Below are 20,248 nucleotides of genomic sequence, written 5' to 3'. Positions count from 1 at the left end.
CCCTCCCTTTTGCCGGAATGGTGCTCTGCCTAAATACCAGCTAATGAAAAAATGTACAGATCATGTTTATCATATATTTGGTTCTCTGTTTTCTGTGTACTGTCCTGTAATTGCTGTGGTCACTGCTCTTTGCCATCTGCTTACATCAGAAGGTGAAGCTGGTGTTTTGGGGAGCTTCTTATTAAGCCGGGTGGGTGGAGGGAATAGGAAAAAAAAAAAAACAACCAACAAAAAAAGAGAGTAAGTAGTCTTCACGGAGTGGCACAAGCCACCTCTGGAAAATATATTTTTCATGGGGACCTAGAGTTCTGAAGTTTTCAATTTCCATGGCTGTATGTCGCAACAAGTGGATAAAAGGTGTTTTATTCAAAATTTAACTAGCTGGTTTATCTTTGTAACATGCTCCTGCAAAAGCTATTTTTCATTTTCTGTGCTGGGTGACTGTTGAACATATTTCATTTATTCATATTTAATATTAATTTTCATGTGATTTTTCCCCCCAATATTATGTTCCTCAAATGTCAAAATGCTGGCTTGTTTATTCAATTTTTGAGCTATTGCAATAATAGCAAAGAGCTCTACTTTTAGATCAGAACACCAGCACGCTGGCCTCGTTTAATGATAAGGTGCGTACATGCAGGTAATAGCTTGGCCAGCCAATTCTAGCTGGGTACTGGAATTCCTTCTTAAAGAGAAAGGCAGAATGACAGAATAATAAATATCAGTCTGTTTGAACCTCCAAGAATAACCTTTAAGATTCAAATCCATATTGATATTTTAGCAAAGGATCACATATTTTTCCACTTCAGGGTGAACTGAGCAGCTAAAATCAGTCAGGAATCAACAGGTTCCTTATGTGTTACAACGTGGAAGGCACTGAAGTCTTGTTTTTCATTTATTTGATCACATAGACTTTTTCATTTACTAGATATTTTTTAGACTGTATGTATTAATTTGCTACACTAGAAATTATCCTAACCAGTAATTTTACTCATATCTTGCATTTATATATCCCTCTTCCCTGAAGGATCCCAAAACGTTGAATGGTTTGAATGAAGATACTCCCGATTTGAATTTGATCCTAACCAATTTACCTTCTCTTAATGGAGACATCTGAGTTTAAAAGGACTACAAATAGTTTCTAAGAGCTCTTCTGGTGACTCCGGATTCGGGACCTTGCACTTCCCGTGAACTAAATGAGATGTGAATGAGACTCTGTGTTCATGTGTGTTTAACCACCGGGGAAAGAAAAGGTCTCACACGGAGTTGGGGTATGAAATTCTTCACAGGTGAGGGAGTTTTACATACCCATGGATTATTGTGCCTTCCTTACTTAGCTTAAATGCCAAGAGGTAGTGATGGGTGAAACTGAAAACTCTGACTGGTTTAGTTAAGATTTGTTAAGAATACAGTAATGCTTAACCAAAGCAAACAGTCAAGCCCCAGGACCTATGGAGCTAGTTTTCAAAAGAAAATAATAATAAGAAAAAGATTTCTCATGTGACTTCTCTTTTCATGTGAATTATTTTCAATTCTGCCTGGATGTAACTGTTGAAAGAAGAGTATCATTTCTGTAAAATCAGATGATTATCATACGGTTGTTTTGTTTGGGGTTTTGGTTGTTTGGGGGTTTGGTGTGGGGTTTTTTTTGTTTTGGTTTGGTTTTGGGGTTTTCTTGTGTGTGCTATGTAAATCCAGACTAAGAAGAAATAAAAAAAAAAAAAGGAAAAAAATAACAGAAGGTAAAAAATAATTTTCTGTGAACTTAGTTGCCTTTCAAAATTAATTCTAGTGCTGATTATTCATCGCAGGTCACATACCTACAACAGTGAGAGGTCTGTTTTTTTCCCTGAGAATGGGGGACCTGTAAAGCAAAGAAATAATACCATTTACAACATGAACTCATGTACAGCTTGGATGCACCTAGAGGAAAATATCTTAGGTAGGCAGATAGCTAGCTAGATAGTAGTTGGCTCAATTTATTTCTCCTCCAACATTTCTCATAAATCCATTTAATTCCCTTCCTGTACTCTGAAAAGAAGGTAGCATCCTTCCATGGTTCTAATCACAAACCTTTCTTCTCTTCTCATGGAACTATTCAATTATTTTTCATCAGTCCTTGTGGATCTATTCACTTTCTCCTACTACTTTCCTCTTGCACAATTCAGTGTGAGTGGGCAAACTGCTTATAAAAAGCCTGGGATTAGAAATGAAGGGCTGTTGCAGTTTATTGGTCAAAACCAAGCAGAATTACTCTCTGAGGAGTTGAAGGAAGCTTACTTGGAATCTATCTGTATTTTACTTGGATCCTTTGGGTCCCATTAGCCCTCACTTTCATTATCCTAAGCACCAATTCATTTCACTTACTCTCACCTTTCCTTATGGCCATATTGCTTACAATACCATGATGCAATGATTTTATTGCTTTGTTTTTCTCTATAAAACTTTATTGACATAATAAATAAAACACAATTTTCTGACGTATTTTCTACAATAACTATACCCTTACACATACAGATATCAAATTCATGCCCATCACATAAATATTTTATAGGAAGACAAGTCCTCAAAATAAAATAAATAACTTCAGCATATCATTAAGCATTCCATAATAAATACCTCTCCCACTGTAATTCAATCATATATTGGTTTAGTTAGGAATAATCACTTTTACTACTATAAGTATTCATATCTCTCTAAATAGTTGGTACTTTTCCTGTGTTAGATACAGTGGTTATGATGCTGAATACTTCAGAGGGCGGTATGCATTTCCGATTGTGTTTTTAAGGCAGTAGTTAGGCTCAGGTAAAACATTTTTCATTATATATTATCCTGAGGTTTCTATATATACTTGCATAATACCTCAGCATTGCGTGCTGCCTGTATATGGGGCTTCCACCTGGCCTCTCAAGTGCTTGTTTTACATTCCTTATTTTTCATCAGTAAGGCACTGTATTTATTATCTAAATGTCCATTGGGACTCGCCCTATCACTTAAGAAAGGATAAGGCATGCACACACTACAAATGTGAGTTAATCAGAGGGTTTTGAGGGAACTGGAAAGGTTTAGAGGAGAAGAGAGGTTTGCTGGCTGCTGATCAGTTACAGACCAGAATGTATCAGTCTGCTGAGCTGCTTCATATTTGCAAGTATCTTCTTTATGCAGTTAATGTCGGGTGACTTTTGCTTGTTCTGTGCATTTATTACAGGTGGACATTTTTATAAATGGCCTTTTACATTCGGTTTGGGTTTTTACATTTCTTACATGTCTAATATAATAAAAGCTGTAATCTTCACTCAGGGCCAGGTTAAGAGAAGTGTTTGTTCTTACAGCAAGGAATGTGCAGAAAGCTGGGTTTAGTTCTTCAACCAGGGCAACAGCAGCTCCCCTGTTTACTTGATGGTCTCCAAACAGCTTGATGTGATTCAAAGCCCATCTTGCATAAACTGGGTCTCACAGGTAAAGTTTGGTCCTCTCAGAAGTGAATGATTATATGTTTGTATAATGAATAGTTTGTGGTGAAAAAGTAAAACACAATACCCAAACTTTGTATTCTTACCATCTCAAAAACTTGAGTCTACCTTACTGATCTTTGTTAGTAGGCTTAGGAACTTTGTGTCTTATTTTAAAATTAAAAATTGGGATAAATATGGGGATATTTCTTTTCCCACACAGGGTTAAGTTCAAAACTCATAATCGTTTATTCTGACAAGTACCATCCAAAGACATCATGCAAATCAAATTCACATTGACTTTTGGAGTTGAGAAGCATGAAGTAAATGAAAACTATGTGAAAATGGGAGAAGAAATATTAGGTTCATCACTGGTGGGAGTTCTCAGCCTGCCTACGGTGTAGCCAAAAACATCTTTTCCTTTTTTGTTACAATATAATCTACTGACTTCTTGTTTTAGAAGTTTAAAATTCCTCAAGTAACCTAAACTAATACTTGTCCAGCCAGAAAACTCATCTATAGACTGTCACTGAAGTCCAACCATGTATCACCAAAAATAGGTTGCCCTATGCTGAAACTGAAGAGTGAAACAGATGGCATGTAAAACTATAGCTGTGTGAATTTTCTGTCCTGTGACAGAATTTGAAGGTGAGGGTTTTTTTCTGTATCAGTTTGGGATATAAGTAAAAAATATAGAAATCTATATTAAAAAGGACAATATAGAGAAAAAATGAAATAAACATTAAGATTTTTATTTCTTAGTATTGAAACATTTGATTTCAAAGATTATCTTCTATTTCAAATTTTTTTATTATGAGCTACACAGAACATTTCAAAATGAGAATCCATTTTTTATCAAAACATGAAAGAATTTGTTTTTAAAATATCAAAACAAATCTATTGATGTTTGGAATTTTTTTTTCAGATCTTTTTTTTTTTTTATGTTGGAGAACTGTTAATACTGAACTGTTCATTTACCTAATATAGCTTTGATTTTGCTAAAGAAATACTTTATACGAGAAAAAGATATTTTTTTAAAAATACTTTCACAATTGCATTTCATCCACTTCTTGAAGAAAAATTTTTTACAAAACCATCCAGAATTTTATTATGTATCTGACCTTTTTATTTAGCAATGATCTCTGATTGCTTTCCTCATGAAAGTTTAGAGGATGAAATTTTAATGCTGTCTTCGAGGTGACATTTTCTTGCAGGCCTAGTGAATACGTTCAGCTCAACACTGGAGGTTCATCACACCCACCTCATTAACACTTATTTGTTGCTGTAACTTTTTGTAGCTTTGCTGTCTTTCTATGTGTCTTTAGAGACATAATGTCATCTGATAAAAATCATTTCTCTCCATAAATCCTGTTAGACCAAATTAAAATTTTCTTTGACTAGAAGAAATGCTGGAAAAATCAGATAAACCAAGTATTTTGGCAAACCTAAATGCTTGGAAGTTTTGTTCCTGCTACCTCTCAATATTATCTCTCAATAACTGTTTGTCAGTACACTCTTCCATGCTCTGTTTCTGGAAAATGCCAAGATGCTAATAAGAACAAATTTTAACACTGGATCTAGGTATACCTGAAGTAAGCTCAGGGATGATTATGAACTATATACCAGAAAAAGATATTAAATCTTATTACCTTCTGAACTTTTGACTGTTTAAACTCATATGATTCCCTACAATTGAACTTTATATCATTAGTACATCCTGTCGTTTTGTGAGCATTATAAAAGGGCTAGAACAAGGAAGTACAATATTCAAAGCCCTTGTTTTCCTTCAAAGAAGCGGATGAATTTATTTGTTTTAAAATTACTTTGAAATGCCATGCTGTCTTGCCTCTGTAAAGTAAGAAAGACTCAAACCTCAGCTCACATTTCCATAATTCACATTCTTCCTTTAACCTGAAGTTTTAAAATATCCCTTACAGTATTAGTATTATGATTTAGTACTTGCAGTATTATTGACTTTTCCAATAGCAACAACAAAACGCAGCAAATCATCCTAATGACATTCTGGAGAAACCAATTAGGAAATTAGGACAGAATGTTAATCTGCTCTAACACTCAAGCATGACACAGTTATCAATCCTTATCAGCCTGGGCACTGTCTAACAAGAAACAAAATCACATTGGGTATTAATTCTAAAGAGGGCACCAAAGTATCTAACTCACTGTTTTCACAATTGATTTAGAGTAATCTAAGGGATAGTGTTTGGGTTTTGTTTTTTGGTTGGGTTTGGGTTTTTTCTGGTTGTGGGGTTTTTGTTTGGTTTTGGTTTTGTTGTTGGGGTTTTTTTCATTTTTTTTTTCAACTACAATTGTTCTTTTTCTGATGGCTATGAAGAAAAAGTATATTAGAACTGACTGTGCTAAGGTACTTGAAAAGAACTGGTGAAGTAAAAAAAAAAAACAAACCCATTTCTTCCGATAAAAATGCCAACAGGTAATGTATGTGAAGTGCCATGTACTGTGTTGATAACCAACACAGGAAAAAAACTACAAGCAAATGTACTATTACTGAGCTTGGGATGTGAACTAAGAAAATTAAGGCAATGGGTGGTCAAAAAGAACACAAGCAGGGGTTACAAATAAGCATATCAATAACAGGATCAAATTATTTTAGTTTTAGATTTTTGAAATAGGGATCAGGTCAATTTATACCAATATTATTCCAAAACTGGGTTCTTCACCCAGTGTGCAAGAGGCAATCCACATAGTCAAGGCATTTGTTTATTGCATGCCTGCACAGAGATGGGTGCTGGGTGGTAAATCCACAAAGCTAGCACACCTATTAACACATGGTAAAACTTTTAATACACTTTGAGTAATTGTTTACAATTATGTTTAGTCACTTCTAATTCTCTTTGGTTTTTACAAACCTCTTCCCCACTTAAAAGTACAGCGTTTGCCTGCTCTGTGGGGAGGGGGCTTTGTTAGTAGGGGGCTGGCTTTGCTGCTGGGTGGATCTTTTAGTGTGCTAAGGGGGATAGTTCACACATAGTTCCAGTAATTTTCTGTTTAGTCTCATTAACCATTTGGTTCTCCTTAAGTTTATTTTCTTGTGCCCCAGCTTGGCATATTTGTGGCATCTGTTCCTTCCTCCAAGCCTGTGTTTTGTTAACTGTAAGTAGTTAACCAATTTCCTATGTTTTCCAAATTCTTGTTTTTTAATACAGATATTTACACTTTTTCCTTTTCATTTTCTGTTTTAAAATAAATAATACTTATATCACCAAAGATCAAATAATGAAAGCATATTCCTTCACCTTGTAAGAATTAACTTCAGGGCTAATGCCACTCTTTTATTATTTTCTTCCATTAAAAAAAAATAGTACATTATATCCATTAGGATTTGCTTATTTTATGTGGCATATGAAATGCTGGAGAATTTTCTTTAAAAGTGGAGGGAACTGGTATAAAAAGAAGGAAAATGAACCCTGCAAACAAGCAGATTTTCACTAAAATAACTCAGATTAAATAGATTATGGTTTTATATCCATTAATTTTCTACAGACTAAAATAAAAATGTATGTATTTAATGGATTTCTGATAGTGTGTACAAAAAGTCTCCAAACTGGTTACGTAAGGAAGAAAACGTACTAGAATTCCTTTTATACATTTGTATGAATCACCTGATAGCGATTTATTGCTGCTTAACAGATGAGCATAGGAGGAATGGATGAAGCCTTGACCCAACCATCTTCCTATATGCTCATATGGTGTAGGAGGGATGTAGGCTCCTACTGATTCAGTAACATTTTTGTAGGTTTTCCTAGCATGCAGGAATAGTGACACTAATGATTTTGCACTGCAGTCATTACTTTTACCTAACTTTAGTCATCTAAAATAAATATGTAGTCTAAACGGGTCATCTAGTTTCCCTCTGTTGCTAATGATGAGAGATGAACAACCTTGCTTAGCTCAAAACCAGTTAATGAGTATCCAAACCCATTTAAACGTTAACGGATGGGATACTAATGGCAATATAGATGTGGTATCAGTTTGTGTGTTGCCAGTTACATATGAAAAACTATTCTGAAAGCCCAGATATATGCTCAGGGGGTCAGAAATCCTTGCAGACATGGTCACATTGCCTGAAATATCCGATCTGGTTAATTAAAACCTAACATGTCTTTTTCTCTATGAGAACCAGTTTAGTATTAGCCTAGAAGAGAGCCTTAGGGGTACAAGGCTTTCCAACACCTATTTTTGATTTTATCCTGCCTAGAGCTCCATCGAGAATCACAATTCAGCTTTTAAAGAAATAGTGGCTAAAACACAGAACGGACAGTTGTTATAAGCTTCTTTCTACCCCTTCTTTAGTGAGAAGGTTCAGGAAAGTGAGAAAAATTGTTGTTTTTTGTCGTTTATCTGTTGTTTCTGTGAAGGATAAAGCCATGAGGATTAGAGCTGCTTCAGAACTGGCTGCCAGGGATGCAGAGATTCCAGACAATTATTTTCTTTTCTGAAATTTGGGATTTTTATTTTAAATAAAACCCTTTCTCCTTTAAATAAAAACCTTTCTCCTCATCCAATAGATTACATTGTTACAATATTGCTGCTACACTGTTAACTATCTAAACGAGTTTAAAATAAGTTTTTCTAGATGGCTAGATGATCCATAGAGATTTAGACCACTGCGGGCGGAAGGAGGGAAAAAAAAAAGGAAGAGGGAAGAGGAATGGGGAGGGGGGGCGGGGGGGGGAGGGAGAAAAAAGAAAAGGGAAGGACTTAGGAAATGAAAACTTCAAGACGGAGGTGGCTGACCTTTAGTTACCTTGCCTAACAGAACCAGAGCTCTAAGCTAGATGCCTGTGCTGGATGCACAGAAAATTCTATTTAATTACAGGATACATGAAAGCAAATGCTATGAAGAAAGAACTAAGCTAACTACTAGGAAATGTTAATCATCTAAGTGTAATTTAATGTCCACCCACTGAAGGTCATGCCTATTAGCATCACTTACTAACCAGCATCAGTCCTGGTTCTGCCCGTGTATCTGTCAATGGAAGCCACACGTCTGAATCTGAAAAATTCTGATTCCAGTCAGGTGGTTTGCCACTGCATGGCTCCCTTTGGCTTCTGGACAGCCAAGAAAAACAGCAAAGGCACCTAACTATGAATTCAATATGCCATGCAAATACCCACAAAGAGCATTAGATGACTACGACGGGCTGCAGGGGATCTCCCTCCACTTATGATTCACAGTCTCGAGCTATTCCTGATAGTAGATGCCAAAGCCAGCATTTTCTTACAAGAAAACAGTAGCAAGAAGGAAAAAGTGACATTTTCACTTTTACATAATTATCTTTATATCAGACCCATTGAGCTCTTCTCTTATGCATAAAAAAATCAAATGCTTACTGTGTCAGAGAAAGGTGGTGAAGCAAAAACAGTTCTATATTGCTGTGGGTAACTATCAAAAGGGAGACTTGGTTAACATTTTTTCTGACTTTAGGTCAGCTTAGTATCAGTATGTGTATTCATTGTACCTTAAAGTGGAGACGGAACTGCTTCATCTGTGAATTTGTGGGATGGTTCCATAGTTTTATACCAAGTGGGACAACTGCAATGGGAGAGGTACTAAAACAGAGTTACCAAAGAGTATCTTGGGATAACTTGGTTCTTAGATCCTGGGAAGTGGGAGATCTGGGGAGCTCCAAAAGAATAATGGTTCATACTCATATTTCTAACACTTCTGGCCCCACAAAAGATGATGTGGCAACTTGTTGATGAGAATGCCTATGCATTATCGTCCAGTGTGAAGCTAGCCAGAGGGCAGCCCACTTAGTGAATCCCAAGAAGCACTGTGTATAAGGTACTTTCTACTGTCCAGAATTAGGTGTTCCTCTTGCCATATGCCATTGTTCAAGTGGTTATATTTTTTAGATACTTTAATCTTTGGTAGCAGTTCTGCAAGAGATTTAAAATTTGGACCTGAGCACCCAAGATGTCTCGTGAACAACAAATCTCAAATAAAAAAGAGTTTTGACATTTAGAGTAAAATATTTTTCACCTAAATTTAGACTTTTATAACTGAGATCTTTATGTAGTTATTTTTGAATCCTCTTCTAATCAATGATTGGAAATAGTTACTCTGAAGGTGCAATTCACCTGGCCTGTTTTGGGTGTCTACTTTAGAAAGGGAAGAATTGTATCTTAGAAATGCTTATTTCTTCCATTATGTCTAAAGACAAGTGGGGTCAGATGAAAAACTGGTAAGATGAACATGCCTGAAATGGAATTTTTTACCTTACAAATGCTCTATTTTATTTCCACCTAGCACTGAAGACGCCAAAATTCTTCGGCTTCTGTGTATTATTGTTTGTTTCTTTATTTATTGTCTTTATATGGAAGTTCTCCAAAGGCCTAAAATTCTGCTTCTGTTCATGTTACACAGAACTTCAGCCTGGACAAGCCTAGATGGCACAAAACCTGTTACAGACTTGATCTCTATGAGGATTCAGTTATGTGCTCTGTGGAGTGTTGGGGGTGTGTATTCTGAGAGGCACATAAAGGTTTAAGCTCCTTGTAAAATAAAACAACTTTTTAAAGAAGAAAGGATGGAGGGAAAAGTGTTTTCAGGATCATATTTTTGAGGCTTTTAAATTAACCTGAAATCTGCCTTGGGCATCACAGACCATGTTGACCACAGACTTCTTGAATAACTGCATGAGCAATGCTTAAAAAGCTGACACAAAGTGTTTATATAATGCTTATATTTATTTTCCAGTTAGTACAAATAAAATCATATCAAGATTTGTATGCATACTTTACATTTATGGTTTGTCTCACCCGCTTGCTTTTTTTCATTCTGTGATGCAATGATACAGTGAATTTAGAGAGAACATATTTTTCCTGACTTATAGAATGAATACACCTTATTTTTTGGGAAAAAAAAATAAAACAACCAACCAAACCACCCAAAATGCAAGAATTAGAATCATTTTCCACAACAAGTAATGGACATAGTTTGTATATCAAAATATTTCTCTAGGTGATTGCAATCACAGTTAGGTTATTCTAGTGGAGTCATACATATGTGTTTTTAGGTTTGTTGCCAGTGCATTAAGGCATAGAGTTTGAAGACAATGAGAAAAAAAAAAAAACAATACACAAATAATTTATGTAAGAGAAAAAGATTTTCAGTGTACATGATTTCATTTTTGCACTGGAGACGAGACATCAGTACTACGCAAGCACTCTATGTTAAAAATAATGAGCTTGCCCTGTGCTCCTTGATTCAACAATCTGAATCAATGAGGAAAACCAAAATCAATGAAAAGGGGGAAAAGAAAGCCCAGAAGAGTGAGAAGCGAATTTCCATACAAGAAACACAGAAGCCCAAGTTAGACAAAAATGTTGAGGTATCTACGTTACAGAAAGTCTGTCCATGAACACAAAAATACACAAACACGTTAATAATTACAACTAGGATTCAATACAGACATTATCCTGTATTTTTGCCTACAATGAATTATCCTTTTAATTCCCAAACCAGTCAGAAGCTTACCCTTCTTCAGTCCATCTGACAAGCTCCATGTAGTCACTGGTCCCTATCTTCTTGGGAAGTCACTTTTCACTGAAGAATGCTCAGCCTTGATGAAGCAAATTTGCAAACCACCAGCATTTGTTTGTGGATTCTGAGAACAGTAACTAAATAACAGCACAAAATAGTAGCTGGGAGGAATAAAATAGGCAATGAACTTTTGGGGACATCAAAATAATTTGGTTTTAATGTAGTAAGTTTTAAGCCAGTTCTTTCTTTATCTTGGCTTGATTTGCTCACCCCTCATCCTTGCAAGGTGATAAATAATTCAGCAAAATTTTAAATCTGTTTTGTGCTATAGGGACTACTGTCAAATCCAGCATATCAAAGCCTCTGTCATTCAACTTGTATTATAATATAACCTTTCTGCAAATAGTGCCTAGAACCAAAATATACTCAGACTGTGTATCTCTCCTTCCTCTTGATTTTTACCACAATGAAATCTAAAGAAAATAAAGAAGGAAATATACATAAACCAAGTTTGCTGTAGACTGTATACATTTTGGCCATAAAGATTTGCTAACACTCAGCTTCAGATGTGTCAGGTTTTCCTGTACCCATGAGAGGAGCTGACAATCAGAAAGGCTGTCCTCCTAGATCTCCGACGAAGATGCAGTAAGATATTCAAAATGTGATACCAGCAAGTTCATAAGAAATGTCAAGTGCTTAGTGAAAAGAGATGGAAAATATCAAGCAGTTCTCCTAAACAGAGTTCAGAAGTATCTGAGATGATGACTCATCAAAAAAGTAATGTAATAAAAAAATGTTGATAAAATAATAACAACATAAATTTGTCAAAAATCCTTTGGACCATAATTTTTCTCCATGGCAATTATATCTTTGTACTGGATATATTTCAATTATCTGAAGGTACAACAGGCTGTATATCTTTTTCTAATTGCGGGTGATGTAGTGTGCTTTACTATTAGTTTCCTACAAGCCTTTTAATAGTGTTACCTGACATTTGTTATGGGGGCAGTAAGTGTTCTGAAGCTGAAGAGACTTTTACACAGTCATGTACACTTCTGATGCTAAAAGGAACAGTGACAAGGAGGCTGGTGATAGTAGATGACGGAAAAAAAATAATTGACTGTTGTGAAAATCTTGGTCACAGAAACTACTTTTAAGTGTACTTGAGGAGGACTATTACTATAGCATGAAATTCTAGGGAAATTTTGGTAAGTTTCTGTTCAGATGACAGGGACTTCATGCTGACAGTATTCTGGCAATAAATTTCTTACGGGCTCCTTCCTGAGATACTAGAGTGCCTCTTGGCAAAGAAAAACAGGAGACACAGTCACTAAAGCAGCTGGCTTCCAACTAGATGCTGATTATTAAACATTTGCGGTGTTTTGGGCAGCCGGAAAACTAGGGTAAAATATAAGGGCTGTCATAAGGACACCTTATTCAGGAAAAACAAAGACACATTTTGCCCTAGCTAGTGCTGCTGGATAGTATGTCAGTGCAAGTCCAGTTTTAGTAATTACAGAGGTATAGATTATATTGAGATTCTCATTCCAAATTAAAGAAGACTACTCTTCAGAAACACTGGATTGCAGAAGCTGTTTTTGTTAGTATGCTGAGATTTCTCTGAAATAGCTTTGCTGTTCCTGATTTGTTCACTCTTTGAAGAAAGAAACAAAACCATATTGTGTGACTATGTTCTCTCATGTCTTCTTATAACAAAGAAGATACCAACACACTTCTGTCACTCAGATATGCTTGTTACATGTAGTTGAATTAAAATTCTTATGTCTGGAAATGTACTTGTGTGCTGTGTCATTGCCCCACTGAGCAGCTTCTTTGCTTTTAATTTGGATCTTCAAGTTATAGTCTTAGGTGTGGTACATTCCTTGCTCTTAGAGAGGGATTCCTGGTGGATTTTCATTTCCAGAATTTATTTAGGAGAGATCTGCTTCCCACCATTCCACTAATATTCTCATCTGCTTCAAAAAGGCTAAATAATTTTTAAAGGTGTTAGGAGCTATATTTTTAGCAACAGCTTATGTCTTCTTGGCACATTCCTGGTACAGCAATGTTGGCAGACCTCGTGTTACAGAACCTCCTGGTCTGTCATGTATTAAAGCTGTTCTCTGGGTATCCAAGCACTTAAAAATACTTGTGAGTGTCAGGCATGCAAGTGGATGCATTTTCCCTCAGATTTAAATGCCAAGAGTATTTAAACCATCAGAAAAGAAAGAGCTTTAAAAGGTACTCATCCAGCCAGATACATGCAGCACTTAAAGACATGTATTGGGCAAACTAAATAGCTTGCTGATTCTAATTTCAGGCAGTGACAAATGTCTGAAAGGTATATTTAAATGAAAGTAATAAAACCTAAGATCCGTTGGTGGGTTTGATAACAATGATAAATACCATGGTATTTAAACAGATACCAGCTGAAACATGAAAAGTGAAGACTTATCTCACAATCACATTCAGCTAACAAAATTCCAACGATTTTTGACTTAAATGTTTTGAATTATGTGATAACCTTACCTATATTGCTTAAATTGTTATAAGGAAGAATGATAACTGCTAGCAATAGGCCAGGTACAATTCACCTTAAGCAGCACACTTAGAAGAAGGAAATATGGTCCAGTGATAAGAATGACAGTTTAGAGCTTGGAAGACCTGAAATACCTTAGCATTGACAAAAACTCCTCGTGCTTCAGTGCTTTGTGAGGATAAATACGCTGGAGCTGTTAAAGCATCTGGCCTGTAGAGTAATGAGGGCTGTGCAGGTAACACAGACTAATAGGCATTGCACTTTATTGTTTGTTTTGTGGCATCCTAATGATTCTAACACACAGGGAAGAGACTCAAGGAGACCCGAGGTGAGATCTGCTGTCCTGGTAGGCAGCTTTGACAAAGTCACTTCATTTGCTTTATTTCTCCCTATATAACCGTGGTAAATAATCCCACTTTTCTTTGTAAGCCATCCCGCAATTGTTTCATGACATATGTTACCTAAGGGTTGCTGTTAACAAAATTGTATCTTTTTTTTTTTTTTTGAAAGAAAGGTGTATTGAAGGTGTAAAAAATCCTTATTGTGAGCCTATACCTGCATTTAGAGAAAGGAAATACACTTTGCTTAAGCCATATATTCTGGGTTTGTTGTGGGTTTTTTTGTTTGGTTTTTTTTAATCTTAATATGTTCTTACAGAATTAACGGAAAAATATGGGAGCCCTCCAGTGGTGAAAATAATGTATCTGGATTTCATAATGTAGCTACTTTTCTGTGAATGTTGCCTGTTTGCAACATAGTTGCCATAGTTTCTGACACATATGGATACTGATCCCATTCTGATTAACAGGACTTGATGTCATCCAGCATTTGCCTGGACATGCATATGCGTGTGTTCCCAGATGACACTTGCGAAAGCCAAAAAAGCTGAATGTATCTCACTTTACTTCTTTACCTATATACACAGGAAACCCCTTGGGAGCTCTTTATTTGTTTGTTTTCTTCCCACTAGAAACTGCAGGGGTTAATCACGTTCTCTCCTTCCACAGGCTTCTCACCTTTAAGGGTGTGTGAATGAAAAGGGATTTACAATTGCAGTAACAGAGATGTTTGTCTGCCCCCATCCTCCTGTTCTTTGGCTTTCCGGATTATTGTGTTAATCCAGTCACCCTTTGCCTCCAGAATTGCGCTCCTCCACGTAAATCTTCAGGACATCCTTCTGGAAAGGCTCTGGACACCTGGCCTGTCACTGCCCTGAAACTGTGCCTGTGGAGTGCATTCTTCTCCTTCAGCAAACGAACGTTTTGAGCTTCTGCGCTCAATTTGCTGTAAAAAGGTGGGGTTGTTATTGCTGTGGAAAAGTCTTTCTGCTGCACTCCAGGAAGAAAGTGGAGATCATAATCTGCTTTCCGAAGAAATGGAACTTTAACTTGATCCACCTATACCTACACAGTCCACTGGGACCACATTCCTTCCCTAAACATGCTAGCCTGTTAATAGTACAGATATATCCTTAATATAGAGCTCCTGGGCCTTTAATTCCAGTTTGTAAGACATTAATGTTAAACATGGCAGCACAACTGTCAGGTGGCTTCTCCTAATGAATTCACAAATGTGGAGTTAAAACCACTTTCCTTGTGAGTGAGGCACGTGCAAAATACAAATGTCTGAAAACCAGTAGATTTCAAAGAGCCTTTCTGTAGCACTGGAAATGATAGGAAGCTGAGGAAAACCAAAAGATTAGGTGTTTGCCTTCTATTAATGAGGACAGCTTCTGTTGGAAACACATGTTGATAAAGAGTTACCAAGAATATTCCTTTGAAGCCCTTGGCATCTGAGGTATTCGTGAGCAGCCCACAGGAAAAGTATACAGCCAGTGGCCCGCTGTAGTACCATTGTTTGCGATACAACTGTCACAGGTAAAGTCAGCAAAGACATAGAAAAGCTCATCTTAATGATACAGACGTGAGCATGCACAAGCACATGCACTGGTTTGCACCATGTTTAGCCAGAGGAATATCCCTGAGTACAGACAGCGGAGGAGGAGGAAGTGTGTTTCCTTTATTTTTTGGGGGGTGGTAGTGGTTGGTTGTGTGTTTGGAGGTCTTTTTTTGTTTTCTGTTTTATTTAATTTTAATTTTAAAGGCAGGCCACTGAAGTATACAGAGTAGCAGAAATAAGATTGTAAGAGGCTGAATCTACGTTGCATCCTTTGTCTTCGGATTTCAGTGGGTTTTTACCATATTTTATACAGCAGCTGCAGGGTCCAGGCCTCCTATTGTCATGGAAAAATAAAGGCCTCATTTAACTGCTGGTGGAGCTGTAGTGTGTGATGTGTGTTTGTTAGTCTAAGACATCTGCTCTTTGTGTCAGCTACTAACTCCAGACACCATGGAGTGTCCTCTGTCCCCTGCCAGGCTGTGTGTAGAGGTGGCGGGTCAGAGCTACACACCACCCTACAACAAAAGAGAAAAGGGGCAAAGAAAATATTTGTGTGCAGCGGGGACTAAGTGACAGGAAAAGAGATACTTTCATCTGTGGCTGAGAGGTTATGTGATTAGCATGTGACAGCTGCTGGCCCCTTAACCACTGGATGGATAAGGATGACTGACTGTCAGGGAGGCTCTGAACTATGTAATCCGACAAAAACAATGATGAGAGGATGCTGATTTTAGTTACTGGGCTAGCATTAAGCACAGTTCACTTATCATCAGGAGGTATTCAAAATATGCAGCGGATCAAGCAGCAACAACCTCGGAGTGTGCGCAGCACTTCTCATAACCATGCCTACCCAGACCAGCTCCCTGGCTGTGGGCAGGCCACCTCCACACCCTCTCTGTGCTAATATTTCCCCCCACTGGCACCCTGATTTCCCTCAGGGCACAACAGCCCCATGCCCCACAGCACTTTGCCATCCAGCAGAGCCTTTGGACCACCAGCATCCTCTGGGCTGCAGCTGCCTGAACCATAAACCAGCAACTAGGAGTGTCACAGCTGTGATGTAATTGCCCAAGAGATTTTTATTTTTTTCCTCAGGTGGGCGGCCCCATGAGGAGAATAAGGAAAAAAAAATAAAAATAAAAACTTGTGGATGTTAAGTAGATTTAAGACCTGACATGTTCATTTTTCTGTAAGATTTTCTTTTTTTAAATAGTAAAAAAAAAAAAAAAAAAGGAAAAAGTTCAATTGTGATTCTGTGATAGTAAGGGAATTTTGCAGTCTTGACATGCAAAGAGATTTTATTAACCTTGTAGCTGTCAGTTGATATGTATAGATATCAGGACTGATCTTGATGAATGTTTACTTAAAATTTACAGTTTCTTGTTGTGGGTGAGAAAGGAAAATTTGCTTTGGCTGAGTGTTGGACTCGTCACAAAACTTTAACTATCTAGAAGTTAGATTTCCCAGCTAGTTGTCTCACAAAAGTCAGTGGAGGGATAGAAGTGAAACGTCCTCAAGTAGTATGTCTTCAGCATTCACATTTCTACCAAATGACGTGTCCTCACCGGAGTGTCTGTCCCCTTCCACTCGTTGCTCATGAAGCCCAGATGACTAGGTTAGACTTTGTTTAATGTTTAGATGGCAGCATTAGATAAGATAATTCTTACCTGACTTTCAAGGTGGTAAATTCTATATTTTCACTGAATTTCCATTTCCATAGTTAATCCTAAGTAGAAATTCACTTGGACATGCATTTCACTAAAAATGTGATGCCTGTCTCTTATTGCCATTTAATGAATTTGTTTTTAAAGTACTGATTTATTTTTGCCTGAAATCATTCAGTGGCTTCATAGCAGAATCATGTAACACCGTGAGACATTTAAATGCTATGAATTCTGTGGATGGATGGATTGCTTCCATACTACAGCTGTAATTTTGCTGCCTTATATATATAAGGACCAGGATTGCCAGGACCCTGTACTACAAGAAGAAATTGTCTAACAGCATTTTTTACTATTCTACTGAGTCTTAAGTCTTCCCATGAGTTAAGCACATTGACTGAATTTGGTCTTCACTTACTTTTTATTTCGATGACGTATATTGATTTTCCCTCCTCTATACATGAGTATGTCTAAGTAGAGAATGTAGTTCGATAGATTTTACAGCTCTGTAAGAAAACAAAGTCACATAGCAATCATAATGTCCTCAAATATGAGAATATAGTCTGTAAACAACGCTCTTCTCCAGTGTCTCAATCTCAACACACAGAAAGTACATTTCTTTGAGACTCTGGCAATAATAGGGTTAACAGCATTATAATGCCTTTTCACAAAGTAGTGGGAAGTAAAGAGCAGGAAAGGAAAATGTATGGCATTAGCTGCAGTTCTAAAACCTAAAAATAAGATAAAAAGATGGGAAAGGGAAAGTTTACCCCATCCTTCATTCATTTTTTTTTTCAGATTCTGCTGAGATTGGCAAGACTCCTGGACCCCAACTATATTCTTGCTTTCATTTTCAGGAAAGAAAAAAAAAAACACAACAGTTTTTTTCTTTCTTTTTGTTCTATCTTTCATCCACAAGAAGAAATATTTGTTTAGTGGGAGTTTTGGCATATTGCAAAACCTGTGTATGATATTTTTTAAAGGTTGTTAGGGCTTTTTGACAAACAAACAAAAATAAGAATACCTGGTTCCGAGACAAATTCTGAGCCTTAAAAAAAGACTTATGGTTACGCTTTGATTTGAACAATGTTTGTCTCAGACCAGAATGAGGTTTAACTCAGAGAACGGGCATAACGCCTCATTAGTTTTAACATGTTTCACTGCAATGGACTCGCTTGCTTATATTTTCACTTTCAAGCAAAAGCCAATCTATATGCATTGCAATATAAGATACTTGGATGTTCAATGTAATTGCACAATTTGCTAACAAGACATTTTAAAGAATTGTGGTGAGAAATTTAAATGCAGGTAATCCGAGGGATTTAGGTAGTATGACTTCATTTTAGCCCTCTAGAATGAAGCTAATCTCCGTCCTCTAGTACTAAGAAGTAGTTTTTGATCCTTGAAAATGAGTAGTTCAACTTCGCTGAAATGTCTGTGTGGTGAATTATTTAAGTTAGTTTTGTCTTACCATAAAAACTAAAAATGTCCATAGCAAGTCACTACAGAGTGGTTTATTGTGCAACGTAGCATAGCTGTAATTTATCATGGGCTAGTAAGCTTATTTGAATAATATAAATTTTATCTTGATTTTATAATGAATTGGCTGTGTGAGTGCATTGACCCACAATCAGCTACAACCCTAGAGTTCAGAAAAAGTGGTGACATACTACGTTTCCTCGTAGCAGCTCAGTGGCATTGTGGAATTGTAACTATAACAGCCAAGAGCATGTCTTTCTGGCAGCATCTGGGAACACCATCACAAGTGCAAATGATCTTTTAAGGACATTATTTTTTTTGCTGAAAATATATTGTTGCCTTTCTAATTTAATTTATTTTTTTCATCTACTTTTATGTGGGTTTTTTAGACAGCAAAATAAACAGGACAAGTACATAAATATTACTTGAGGGTGATAAGGCACTGATGCCAAGGCTAATAAAATTATATTTCATACATATATAGTATTAATACTCTTAACACACAAATTAATAGGCACATTTCAGTTCTTCTTCACTGTATATGAACAAGTGAATGTATGTTTGGACCTCTACAACATGACAGAAAACAAAATACAGTTACCATAGCCTGTATGAAACAAGCTTTTAACTCTCTGACAATAGTTCCTGACATTTATAGCACAGCTCCTGAGTGCCTTAATGACCATCATGTCAAGCTGAATCTACTATTAATATACCTCACTAGTAAGGAGTAAGTATTATGGTTTTTATCCTGAGTGTGAAAGGTCCATATTTCATAAAGATTTTGAGTCTAGCTGAGTTATTAAAAGGTTTCCTATAAGGAAAAAAAGTAATTCTTTTCTCTTTTATTCTTTTTTTTTTTTTTTTCTTTGGTTTATGTTTTCCCCTCCCCCCACCCCCCTTTTTAACAGTTTCTGCCTGCTGAAACTTTCTTTTCTTAAAAGAAAGAAAAAAGTGATCTGCATTTAAATTGAAGTACAGAATCAGGTGCAACTAGCAGAGACTGTTGTTTTACAGTGATGTGTAGATGGCAGACACCACATCTGAGAATCATCTTTGTGAGGAACCTCCAATATATTTAGCAGAACTCCCTTATTTTTGTGATCATATTAGGCAAGAATTTTTTTTAAAAAAAAATTCAAGACCCACTTCTAAAGAGATTAAGACACAGAACATCATTTACAAAACAAGCAAGAGTTGGAGAGAAAGGTTTCTGGAAAGACAGATCATTTTTGGACATTCAGTTTGGTGAATCCAGACCTGGAACATTTCACGGAGTCACGGAACCGCTTCAGCTGGAAATGCTCCCTGCACCTCATCTGCTCCACTCTCCTGCTCAAAGCAGGGTCAAATGGCTTGTTCAGGACCTTGTTCTTTCAAGCTCTGGAAATCTGTTTTCAAGAAGCTAGATCATGTGTCAAGGAGCATTAAACCTCCTTGACACTCAGCCCTGATCCAGATCTTCTGACCAGCCACCCACAATAGATAAATCCCAAATTACTTATTCCTTTTAAAGATCTGGTCCAGCATGAGTTTCTCCTCTGCAGATATACAGGATAGGATTAATATGACCTACTATTGTACCAGGCACCCTTTGCTATCTCTTTAATCAATGAATTGAAATTCAATGTTTCTTGGGCATGATTCATCTGAGTGTGTAGGAGATTTCTAATAGAGGCCAGATGAATAG

This window comes from Falco biarmicus, chromosome 6, assembly GCF_023638135.1.
Source record: "Falco biarmicus isolate bFalBia1 chromosome 6, bFalBia1.pri, whole genome shotgun sequence".
NCBI classification, from domain to species: domain Eukaryota; kingdom Metazoa; phylum Chordata; class Aves; order Falconiformes; family Falconidae; genus Falco; species Falco biarmicus.
This window is presented reverse-complemented; position numbering follows the sequence as displayed.